This window comes from Dipodomys merriami, unplaced genomic scaffold (genome assembly GCF_024711535.1).
Source record: "Dipodomys merriami isolate MVZ:Mamm:240054 unplaced genomic scaffold, mDipMer1.0.p SCAF_46, whole genome shotgun sequence".
NCBI classification, from domain to species: Eukaryota; Metazoa; Chordata; class Mammalia; order Rodentia; family Heteromyidae; genus Dipodomys; species Dipodomys merriami.
This window is the reverse complement of record NW_027206024.1, coordinates 5,162,179-5,174,744: the sequence shown is the minus strand read 5'-3', so window position 1 is coordinate 5,174,744 and position 12,566 is coordinate 5,162,179.

The following is a 12,566-nucleotide window of genomic DNA, read 5'->3' as shown; positions in this document are numbered from 1 at the left end:
GGGTGAGTGTGAGTGTTTGGGTTACCATTAGGGTTAGGTTAACGGTTAGGGTGAGGGTTAGGTTTAGGGTGATGGTTAGGGTGAGAGTACTGTTTAGCGTGAGGGTGAGAGTTAGGGTGAGGGAGAGGGTTAGGGTTAGGTTTAGGGTTACGGTGAGGGTTAGGTTTAGGGTGAGGGTCAGGTTGAGGGTTAGAGTTCGGGTTAATTAAGGGTTAGGGTTAGGGTGAGGATTAGGTTGAGCGTGAGGGTTAGGTAGAGGTTTAGGGTTAGGGTGTGGGTTAGGGTAGGGGTTAGGGTGAAGGTTAGGGTTAGGTTGATGTTTAGGGTGAGAGTGAGGGTTCGGGTGAGGGTGACGGTTAGGGTGTCCGTGAGGGTTAGATTTCGGGTGAGTGTTAGTGTGACGATGAGGGTTAGGGTGAGGGTGAGCGTTAGGGTTATGGTTGTGGGTTAGAGTGAGGGTTAGGGTTAGGGTAGGGTCAGGTTTAGGGTTAGTGTGAGTGTTAGGGCTAGGGTTATGGTTAGGGTTAGTGTTAGGATAAGGGTGAGGTTGAGGGTTAGGTTGAGGGTGACCTTGAGTGTTAGGGTTAGTGTTAGGGTAAGGGTGACGTTTACTGTGAGTGTTAGCGTTAGGATGAGTGTTAGGTTCAGGGTTAGGGTGAGGGTTAGGTTTACGGTGTTATTTATGGTGAGGGTGAATGTTAGGGTGAGGGTGATGGTTAGGGTTAGGGTTAGGGTTAAGGTTAGGGTGAGGGATAGGTATAGGATTAGGGTTACGGTTAGGATTAGGTTGATTGTAAGGGTTCGGTTGATGTTTCGGGTGACCTTGAGTGTTAGGGTTTGGGTGAGGGTTAGCGTTAGAGTGCATATTAGGGTTAGGTCTAGGGTCAGGTTTTTAGTGAGTTTAAGGGTTAGGGTGAGATTTATGGTGAGGGTTAGTGTTAGGATTAGCGTGAGGGTTAGGGGAATGTTTAGGGGGAGGGTTTGGGTTAGGGTTAGGGTGTGGGTTAGGGTGAGGGTTAGGGTTAGGATGAGGATTATAGTTAGGGTTAGGGTGAGGGTTAGGGTGAGAGTACTGCTTAGGGTGAGGGTGAGGGTCAGGTTGAGTGTGAGGTTGAGGGTGAGTGTTAGGTGAAGTTGAGGGTGACGGTGACGGTGAGGGTTAGGTTTAGGGTTAGGGTTAGGCTGAGGTTGAGGGTCAGGGTTAGGATTGGTATTAGAGTTAGGTTTAGGCTGAGGGTTAGGGTGAGGGTGAGGTTTAGCGTGACGGTGAGGGTGATGGTGAATATTAGGGTTAGGATTATGTTTAGGGTGAGTTTTACGGTTAGGGTTAGGGTTAGGGTGTGGGTGAAGGTTAGGTTTCGGCTGAGTGTTAGGGTGACGGTGAGGGTTAGGGTGAGTGTGAGGATTAGGGCTATGGTTAGGGTTAGAGTCAGGTTTAGGTTTAGGGTGAGTGTGAAGGTGAGGGTTAGGTTTAGGATTAGTCTTAGGTGTTTGGTAAGGCTTAGGGTGAGTGTTAGAGTTAAGTTTAGGGTGAGAGTTAGGGTTAGGGTTAGGGTTAGGTTGAGTGTGAGGGTGAGGGTTAGGTTGTGGGTGATGGTGAGGGTGACGGTGAAGGTGAGGGTGAGGTTTAGGGTATGGTTTAGTTTTATGTTTAGGGTAAGATTGAGTGTGAGGATGGTAGGGTAAGGGTGATGGTGAAGTTGAGGGTGAGGGTGAGGGTTAGGGTTTGGGTGAGGGTTAGGGTTAGGGTTAAGGTTAGGGTGAGGGTTAGGGTTAGGGTTATGGTTAGGATGACGGTTAGGCTGAGGGTTAGGTTTAGGGTTTGGGTGAGGGTGAGGGTTAGGATTAGGATTAGGGTTAGGGATAGGTTTAGGGTTAGGTTCAGGGTTTGTTTAGGGTTAGGTTTAGAGTTAGGGTGAGGGTGAGGGTGAGGGTTAGGGTTTGGATTAGGGTTAGTGTTAGGGTTATGCTGAGGGTGAGGTTGAGGGTGAGTGTGAGGGTTAGGGTTAAGGCGAGGTTTAGGATTAGGGTTAGGCTTAAGGGTAAGGTGAGGTTTAGGTTTAGGATTAAGTTTAATATGAGGGTTAGGCTGAGGGTTAGTGCTAGTGTTAGTGGGAAGTTAAGGGTTAGGGTGAGGGTTAGGGTGATGGTGATGTTTAGGGTTAGGCCTTAGGGTTAGGGTGAGTGTTAGTGTTAGTGTTAGGGTTAGGGTTAGGGTGAGGGTTAGGGTGAGGGTAATGGTTAGGGTGATTTTTAGGGTGAGGGTTAGTGTTACTGTTAGGGTTAGGGTTCGGGTGAGGGTTAGGTTGAGGGTCAGGGATAGGGCGAGGTTTACGATGACAGTGAGGGTTCAGGTGAAGGAGAGGGTTAGGGTTAGGGTTAGGGTGGCTGTTAAGGTTAGGGTGAGGGCTAGTATGAGGGAGAGGGTTAGGGTGAGGGTAAGGGGTAGGGGTAGGGTTAGGGTTAGGGTTAGGGTTAGGCTGAAGTTTCGGTTTAGTGTGAGGGTGAGGGCTAGTTTTAGCATTAGGGTTAGGGTTAGGTATAGGGTTAGGGTGAGGGCGAGGGTAAGATTGAGGTTGAGGTTAGGGTTAGGTTTAGGGTTAGACTGCGGGTGGGGGTGAGGGTGAGGGTGAGGGTGAAGTTTAGGGTTAGTTTTAGATTGAGGGCTAGGGTGAGGGCGATGGTTAGGGTGACGGTTTTGGTGAGGGTGAGGATTAGGGTGAGTTTGAGGTTGAAGGTGAGTGTTAGGGTTAGGGTGAGGATTACGTTTAGGGTTAGGGTGAGGGTTACGATTAGGGTGATGTTTAGGGTGAGGGTTAGAGTTAGGGTGAGGGTGAGTGTGAGGATTAGGGTGTAGGTGAAAGTTAGGATTAGGGTGAGGGTTAGGGTGAGGGTGAGGGTTAGGGTGAAGGTGAGGGTTAGGGTTAGGGTTAGGGTGAGCTTTAGGGTTAGGGTTAGGGTGAGGGTTTAAGTGAGGGGTAGGGTAAGGGTTAGGGTGAGAGTTAGGGTTAATGTGAGTGTTAGGGTTAGGCTTAAGGTTAGTATTAGGGTAAGGGATAGGGTGAGGGTTAGGTGGAGAGTGAGGGTTAGTGTTAGCCTTAATGTTTGGGTGAGGTTTATTGTGAGGGATAAGGTGAGGGTTAGGGTTAGTATGAGGGTGAGGTTTAGAATTAGTTTTATGGTGAGGGTTAGGGTGAGGGTGAGGTTTAGGGTAGGGTTAGCGTCAGGGTGAGGGTTCCGGTGAGGGTGAGTTTTAGGGTGGGGATGATGGTTAAGGTTAGAGTGAGGGTTAGGGTGATGTTGAGGGTTAGGATGAGGGAGAGTGTTAGGGTTACGGTGAGCGTTAGGGTGAGGGTTAGGGTTAGGTTTAGTGTGAGGATTAGGGTTAGAGTAAGGGATAGGGTGAGGGCGAGGGTGAGATTGAGGTTGAGGTTAGGGTTAGGGTTAGGGTTAGACTGAGGTTGAGGGTGAGGGTGAACGTTAGGGTTAGTTTTAGGGTTAGTGTTAGCGTTAAGGTTAGGGTTAGGGTGAGGGTTTGGGTTCGAGTGATGTTTAGGGTGAGGGTGAGGGTTAGGGTGAGGATGAGGTTGAGGGTGAGTGTGAGGATGAGGGTGACGGTGAGGGTTTGGTTTAGGGTGAATGTGAGGGTTAGGGTTAGGTTTAGGTTTAGGTTTAGGGTTAGGCTGAAGTTGAGGGTGAGGTTGAGGTTTAGGGTTAGGGTGAGGTTTAGGGTGAGGCTTAGTGTTAGGGTTAGGTTTAGGCTTAGTGTGAGGGTTAGGGTGAGTGGTAGGGTTAAAGTTCGGTTGAGGGTTAGTGGTTGTTTGAGGGTTAGGGTTAGGGTTACACTTAGGGTTAGTGTATGGTTAAAAGTTAGGGTGATGGTTAGGGTGGGGGTGAGTGTTAGGGTGAGGGTTAGGTGTAGGGTGAGTGTCAGGGTGAGGGTTAGGGTTAGGGTGAGAATGAGGGTGAGGGTTTCAGTTATGTAAGGTATAGGGTTAGGGTTCGGGAGAGGATTAGGGTGAGGATGAAGGTTAGGTGGGCGGTTAGGATTAGGGTGAGGTTTAGAGTTAGGTATAGAGTGAGGGTTAGGGTTAGGGTGAGGTTTAGGGTAGGGTTAGCGTGAGGGTGAGGGTTTTGGTGAATGTGAGTTTTAGGGTGTGGTGATGGTTAGGGTTAGGGTGAGCTTAAGGTGACGGTGTGGATTAGGGTGAGGGTGAGGCTTATGTTTAGGGTGAGGGTGAGGGTTAGGTTTATGGTGAGCATTAGTGTGAGCATTAGGGTTAGGGTTAGTGTTAGGATTAGGGTTAGGGTTAGGGTTATGGTGCAGGTAAGGTTTAGGGTGAGGTTTAAGTTAGGGTGAGGGTTAGGGTTAGCGTTAGGTTTAGGGTGAGGTTTAGGGTTAGGGTTAGGTTTAGGGTGAGGGTTAAGGTTAGTTTGAGGCATTGGTGAGGGTGATTGTTAGCGTGAGGGTGAGGGAGAGGTTGAGGGTTTTGGTTAGGTAAGGTTTAGGTTTAGGGTGAGGGCTAGTTTGAGGGTGAGGGCTAGGGTGAGAGTGAGGGTGAGGGTGAGGGTTTCGGTTAGGTAAGGGTTAGGTTTATTGTTAGGGTGAGGTTTAAGTTGAGGGTGAGTGCTAGTGTGAGGGTTAGTGTTATGGTTAGGGTGAGGGTGAGGTTTACGGTGAGGGGTAGGTTTAGGGTTAGGGTGAGGGTTAGGGTTCATGTGAGGGTTAGGGTTAGGCTTATGGTTAATTTTAGTGTGAAGATAAGTGTTAGGATGAGGATTAGGGTGAGGGTGAGGGTTAGGGTTAGGTTTAGGGTAAGGTTTATGGTTAGGGTGAGGGTTAGGGTTAGGGTTAGGATTAGGGTTAGAGTGAAGTGAGGTTTAGGTTTAGCATTAGGTGTAGGGTGACGGTTAGGTTGAGGGTTAGGGTTAGGTTTAGGGTTAGTGTGAAGGTTAGTGTTAGGGTTAGGTTTAGGGTAAGGTTTAGAGTTAAGGTGAGGGTTAGGGTTAGGGTTGGGGTGAAGTGAGGGTCAGGGTTAGAGTTAGGGTTAAGTCAAGGGTTAGGGTGAGGGTGAGGGTTAGGTTTAGGATTAGCGTTAGGGTGAGGGTGAAGGTTAGGGTTAGGATTAGGGTTTGGGTAAGGTTTACGGTGAGGGTTAGGGTTAGGGTGATTGTTAGGGTTAGGGTTAGTGTGAGTGTTATTGTTAGGATTAGGGTTATGGGTAGGGTTAGTGTTATTGTTAGGGTTAGGGTTAGTGTGAGGGTGAGATTTAGCGTTAGGGTTAGGGTTAGGGTGAGTGTGAGGGTGAGTGTTAGGGTTAGGGTTAGAGTGAATGTTATTGTTAGGATTAGGGTTATGGTTAGGGTTAGTGTTATTGTTTGGGTTAGGGTTAGGGTTAGAGTTAGGTTTAGTATGAGGATAAAGGTTAGGGTGAGGGTTAGGTTAGTGTTAGGGATAAGGTTAGGGTTAGGGTGAGGGTTTGGGTTAGAGTGATGTTTAGGGTGAGGGTGAGGGTTAGGGTGAGGATGAGGTTGAAGGTGAGTGTGAGGGTGAGGGTGACGGTGAGGGTTAGGTTTAGGGTGAATGTGAGGGTTAGGGTTAGGATTAGGGTTAGGTTTAGGGTTAGGCTGAAGTTGAGGATGAGGGTGAGGTTTAGGGTTAGGGTGAGGTTTAGGGTGAGGCTTAGTGTTAGGGTTAGGTTTAGGATTAGTTTGAGGGTTAGGGTGAGTGGTAGGGTTAAAGTTCGATTGAGGGTTAGTGGTTGTTTGAGGGTTAGGGTTAGGGTTAGACTTAGGGTTAGTGTATGGTTAAAGGTTAGGGTGAGGGTTAGGGTGAGGGTGAGTGGTAGGGTTATCGTTAGGGTTAGGGTGAGGGTTAGGATGAGGGTTAGGTGTAGGGTGAGGGTTAGGGTGAGGGTAATGTTTAGCGTGGGGGTGAGGGTTAGGTTGAGGGAGAGGGTTAGGGTTAGATTTAGGGTTAGGGTTACGGTGAGGTTTAATGTTAGGGTTAGGTTTAGGTTGAGGGTGAGGTTGAGGGTTAGAGTTAGGGTTAGTTAAGGGTTAGGGTTAAGTTTAGGGTGAGGATTAGGTTGATGGTGAGTGTTAGGGTGAGGTTTAGGGTAGGGGTTAGGGTGAAGGTTAGGGTTAGGGTGATGTTTAGGGTGAGAGTGAGGGTTCGGGTGAGGATGAGGTTTAGGTTGTTGGTGAGGGTTAGGTTTCGGCTGAGTGTTAGGGTGATGATGAGCGTTAGGGTGAGGGTGAGCGTTAGGGTTATGGTTAGTGTTAGGGTGAGTGTTACGGTTAGGGTTAGTGTTAGGGTGAGGGTTATGGTAAGGGGTAGGGTTAGGGTTAGGGTCAGGTTAGGGTTAGTGTGAGGGTTAGGGTTAGGGTTAGGGTTAGGGATAGGATAAGGGTGAGGGTGAGGTTTAGGGTGAGGTTGAGGGTTAGGGTTTGGATTAGGGTTAGTGTTAGTGTTAGACTTAGGATAAGGCTGAGGGTGAGTGTGAGTGTTAGGGTTAGGGTGAGTGTTAGGTTTAGGCTTAGGGTTAAGGGTAAGGTGAGTGTTAGTGTTAGGGTTAAGTTTAATATGAGGTTTAGGCTGAGTGTTAGGTTTAGGTTTCATGTATGAGTAAGTGTTAGGGTGAGGTTTAGGGTGAGGGTGAGGGTTATGGTTAGGCTTAGGGTTAGGGTGAGCGTTAGGGTGAGGGTTAGTGTGAGGGTTAGGGATAGGCTTAGGGTGAGGGTTATGGTGAGGATAAGGGTTAGGGTGAGGGTTAGGGTGAAGATTATTGTTACTGTTAGGGTTAGGGTTAGGGTGAGGGTAAGGGTTAGGGCTAGTTTAGGGTGAAGGTGAGGGTTAGGGTGAAGGAGAGGGTTAGGGTTAGGGTTGCTTTTGGGGTTAGGTTTAGGGTGAGGGCTAGGTGAGGGAGAGGGTTAGGGTGAGGGTGAGGGGTAGGGGTAGGGTTAGGGTTAGGGTTAGGTTTAGGCTGAGGGTTAGGGTTAGTGTAAGGGTGAGGGCTAGTTTTTGCATTAGGGTTAGGATTAGGGTTAATGTTATTGTGAGGGGGAGGGGGAGGTTGAGGTTGAGGTTAGGGTTAGGGTTAGGGTTAGGCTTAGGGTGGGGGTGAGGGTGAGGGTCAGTGTGAGTATTAGGGTTAGTTTTTGGGTGAGGGCTAGGGTGAAGGTGAGGGTGAGGTTGACGGTTAGGGTGAGGGCGAGGGTTTCCGTTAGGAAAGGCTTAGGGTTAGGGTTAGGATGTGGATCAGGGTGAGGGTGAGGTTTAAGGTGATGGTTAGGGTTAAGGTGAGGATTAGGGTTAGGGTTTAGGTGAGGGTTAGGGTTTGGGTGAGGGTCAGGGTGACGGTGAGGGTTAGGGTGAAGGTGAGGGTTAGGGTTAGGGTGAGGGTGAGCTGTTAGGTGAGGGGTAGGGTAAGGGTTAGGGTGAGGTTTAGGGTTAATGTGATGGTTAGGGTTAGGTTTAGGCTTAGTTTGAGGATAAGATTTAGGGTGAGGGTTAGGTTGAGAGTGAGGGTTAGGGTTAGCGTTAGTGTTAGGGTGAGGGTGAGGGTTAGGGTGAGTGTAAGGGTGAGGGTTAGGGTGAGGGTTAGTTTTAGTGTGAGTATTAGTGTTAAGGATAGAATTAGGGTTAGTGTGAGGTTAAAGGTTAGGGTGAGGATTAGGGTGAGGGTGAGGGTTAGGGTTAGGGTTAGGGTTGGGGTGAGGGTTAGTTTTAGGATTAGGGTTAGGTTTAGGGTTACGGTTATTGTTAGGGCTAGGGTTAGGGTTAGGGTGAGTGTGAGGGTGAAGTTTAGCATTATGGTTAGGTTTAAGGTGAGGGTTAGGGTGAGTGTAAGGGTGAGGGTTTGGGTGAGGGTTAGTTTTAGTGTGAGGATTAGTGTTAAGGATAGAATTAGGGTTAGTGTGAGGTTAAAGGTTAGGGTGAGGATTAGGGTGAGGGTGAGGGTTAGGGGTAGGGTTAGGGTTGGGGTGAGGGTTAGTGTTAAGATTAGGGTTAGGTTTAGGGTTAGGGTTATTGTTAGGGCTAGGGTTAGGGTTAGGGTGAGTGTGAGGGTGATGTTTAGCGTTACGGTTAGGTTTAAGGTGAGGATGAGGGTGAGTGTTAGGGTCAGGGTTACGGTTAGGCTGCGGGCGAGGCTGGGGTGAGGGTAAGTGTTATGGGTAGGGTTACTGGGAGGGCTAGGTTGAGCGTGAGTGTTAGTGTGAGTGTGACGGTGAGGGTGAGGGTTTTGGTTACATAAGATTTAGGGTTATTGTTAGGGTGAGTTTTAAATTGAGGTTGAGGGTTAGTGTGAAGGTTAGGGTTAGGGTGAGGGTAAGGTTTATAATTAGGTTGAGGGGTAGGTTTAGGGTGATGTTTAGTGTGACCTCACCCTACCACTCACCCTAACCCTAACACTAATCCTAAACCTAACACTCACCCTCACACTAACCCTAAACCTAACCCTCACCCTAAACCTAAACCTAACCCTCACCCTCACCCTAACACTCACTGTCACCCTAACCCTCACCCTCACCCTCACCCTCACCCTAACCCTCACCCTCACCCTATCCTCGTCCTAAACCTAACCCTAACCCTCACCCTAATCCTAAGCCTAACAGTAACCCTCACACTAACCCTAACCCTCCCACTAAAACTAACCCTATCCCTCACCCTAACCCTCATCCTAAACCTAACCCTAACCATCACCCTCACCCTTACCCTAACCCTAAATCTCACCCTAACCCTAAACCTCACCCTCACCCTCACCCTCAACCTAATCCTAACCCTACCCCTCACCCTAAACCTCATCCTAAACCTAACGCTAACCCTAACACTCACACTAATCCTAATCCTAACCCTAAACCTCACCCTCACACTCACTCTCATCCTAAACCTAAACCTAACCGTAACCCGCACCATACCTGTAACCCTCACTGTAACACTCAACTTAAACCTCATCCTCTCCCTAACACTCACCCTCACCCTAACCCTATCCCTAACCCTCACCCTCATCCTAACCCTCACCCTTACCCTTATCCTCACGGGAAACCTAACCCTAAACCTAACCATAACCCTCACCCTAAGCCTGATGCTAACCCTAACCCTTACCCAAACCCACCCCTCACCCTCACTGTCATCCACAGCCTAACTATGACTGGAATCCTAATCCTAAACCTAACCCTCACTCTCACCCTCACCCTAAACCTAACCCTAACTCTAAACCTCAACCTCACCCTTGCTCTCACCCTCACACTCACCTTCACCCTCACCCAAACCCTAAATCTAACCCTAACCCTAACCCTCAACCTAACACTAACCCTAACACTAACCCTAACTCTCACACTAAAGCTAACCCACACCCTAACTCTAACCCTACCCCTCAGCCTAACTCTCATCCTAACCCTAACCCTAACGCTAATCCTCACCCTATCCCTAACAGTGACCCTAACCCTAAACCTCACCCTTAACCTAGCCCTGACCCTAAACGTAAGCCTAAACCTAACCCTCCCCTAACCCTAACCCTCACCCGAACCCTAACTCTCACCCTGACCCTAACAATCACCCTAACCCTAACCCTAACCCTAAACCTCAACTTAACTCTCACCCTCACACTAACCCTAACCCTCACCCAATTCCTCACCCTAAACCTAACCCTAACCCTCACCCTTCAACTAAACCTCACGTTAACACTTACCCTCACCCTGACCCTCACCCTAACCCTAACCCTAACCGTAAACCTCACCCGAACCCTCACCCTAACCCTAAATCTATTCGTCACCTGAACCCTCACCTGAACACTAACCCTAATCCAAACCCTCAAACTCACCCTCAGCCTAAACCTACCCCTAACCCTAATCCTAACCCTAACCCTCACCCTCACCTAACCCTAACCCTAATCTAATCCTAACCCTAAACCTCACCCTCACCCTCACCCTAACTCTAACCCTTACCCAAACCTAACTCTCACCCTAACTTTAAACCTCACCCAAACCTAACCCTCTCCCTCATATTCACACTAACCCTAACTCTAACACTAATCCTCACCCTAACCCTAACCCTAACCCTCACCCTAACCCAAACCCTCACCCTCACACTCACCCTCACCCTCAGCCTAAGTCTAACCCTAACCCTAATCCTATTCTTAACCATAACCTCACCCTCACCTCACCCTAACTCTAACCATAACCCAACCCTAATCCTCACCCTAACTCTAACCCTCAACCAAACCTAACCCTCACCCTCACCCTCAAGCTAACCCTAAACCTAATCCTAATGCTAACGTTCACCCTAACCCTAACCCTCACCCTAACCCTAACCCTAAACATCACCCTCACCCTAACCGTAACCCTAAACCTAACCCTCACCCTAACACTCACCCTAACGCTAACGTTAACCCTAAACCTCACACTCACCCTAAATCTCACCCTAACCCTTACCCTCACCCTAACCCTAACCATAACACTAACACTAACTCTCACACTCAACCTAACTCTAACCCTCACACAATTCCTCACCCTAAACCTAAACCTAACCCTCACCCTCAACCTAAACCTCACGTTAACACTTACCCTCACCCTGACCCTCACCCTAACCCTAAACCTAACCGTAAACCTCACCCTAACCCTCACCCTAACCCTAAATCTAATTGTCACCCAAAACCTCACCTGAACACTAACCCTAACCCTCACCCTCAACCTCACCCTCAGCCTAAACGTAACCCTAACCCTAATCCTAACCCTAACCCTCACCCTCACCTAAACCTAACACTAATCTAATCCTAACCTAAACCTCACCCTCACCCTCACCCTAACTCTAACCCTTACCCAAACATAACTCTCACCCTAACTCTATACCTCACCCAAACCTAACCCTCTCCCTCATATTCACCCTAACCCTAACTCTAACACTAATCCTCACCCTAACCCTAACCCTAACCCTCACCCTAACCCAAACTCTCACCCTCACCCTCACCCTCACCCTAAGTCTAACCCTAAACCTAAACCTCATCTTAACCATAACCTCACCCTCAACTCACCCTAACTCTAACCATAACCCAACCCTAATCCTCACCCTAACTCTAACCCTCAACCAAACCTAACGCTCACCATCACCCTCAAGCTAACCCTAAACCTAACCCTAATGCTAACGCTCACCCTAACCCTAACCCTCACCCTAACCCTAACCCTAAACTTCACCCTCACCCTAACCGTAACCCTAAACCTAACCCTCACCATAACCCTCACCCTAACCCTAACGTTAATCCTAAACCTCACACTCACCCTAAACCTCACCCTAACCCTTACCCTCACCCTAACCCTAACACTAACACTAACACTAACCGTCACACTAATCCTAACTCTAACCCTAAACCTAATACTAAACCTAACCCTAAGCCTTACACTAACCCTAACACTAACCCTAACCCTCACCCTCACACTAACCCTAAACCTAACCCTAACCCTCCCCCTCCTGCTTCCCCTCACCCTCAGCCTAACACTAAGCTTAATCCTAATCCTAACACTCACCCTCACTCTCAACCTCACCCTAAACCTAACCCTAACCATGAACATCCCCCTCCTCCTCCCCCTCCCCCTAACCCTAAAAGTAACCCTAACCCTAAACTTAACCCTAATCCTCAACCTAACCCTAACCCTAACCCCCCTCCCCCTCCGCCTCAGCCAAACCCTAAACCTAATCCTTATCCTAACCCTAATCCTCATTCTCACCCTAACCGTAAAACTAACCTAACCCTACACCTCAGCCTAAACCTCACCCTAAACCTAACCCTCACCCTAATCCTCAAACTATCCCTAACCTTCACACTAACCCTCACATTCACCCTAGCTCTCACCCTAACTCTAACAATAGACCTAACCCTCAACCTAACCTTACACTCACCCTAACCCTAGCACTCACCCTGAACCTGAACCTCACCCTAAGTCTAACCCTAACCATCATCCTAACCCTAACACTCACCCTAAACCTAACCCTAAACCTAAACCTCAACTTAACGCTCACACTCACCCTAAACCTAACCCTCACTCTATTCCTCACCCTAACCATTACCCTAACCCTCACCCGAACGCACACCCTAATCCTCACCCTCACCCTCACCCTAATCCTAACCCTAACCCTAACCCTAATCCTAACCCTCACCCTCACCCTAATTCTAACCAAAACCCTAACCCTCACCTAAACCCTCAACCTCACCCTAACCCTCACCCTCATCCTAAACATCACCCTAACCCTAGCCCTCATCATCACCCTAAACTTACCCCACACAATAACCCTCAACTTAACCCTTATCTTCACCCGCACACTAACCCTCACACTAACTCTAACACTCACCCTAACACTAACCCTAATCCTCACCGTAAACATCACTCTAATCCAACCCTCACGCTAGACTAAACCTAACCCTCACCCTAACCCTAATCCTCACACTCACACTCACCCTAACCCTCACCCTCACACTAGCCCTCACCATAAATTTAAACCTCAACTTAACCCTAACCCTGAACCTCAACTTCACCCTCAGCCTAACCCTAACCCTAAGCCTAACCCT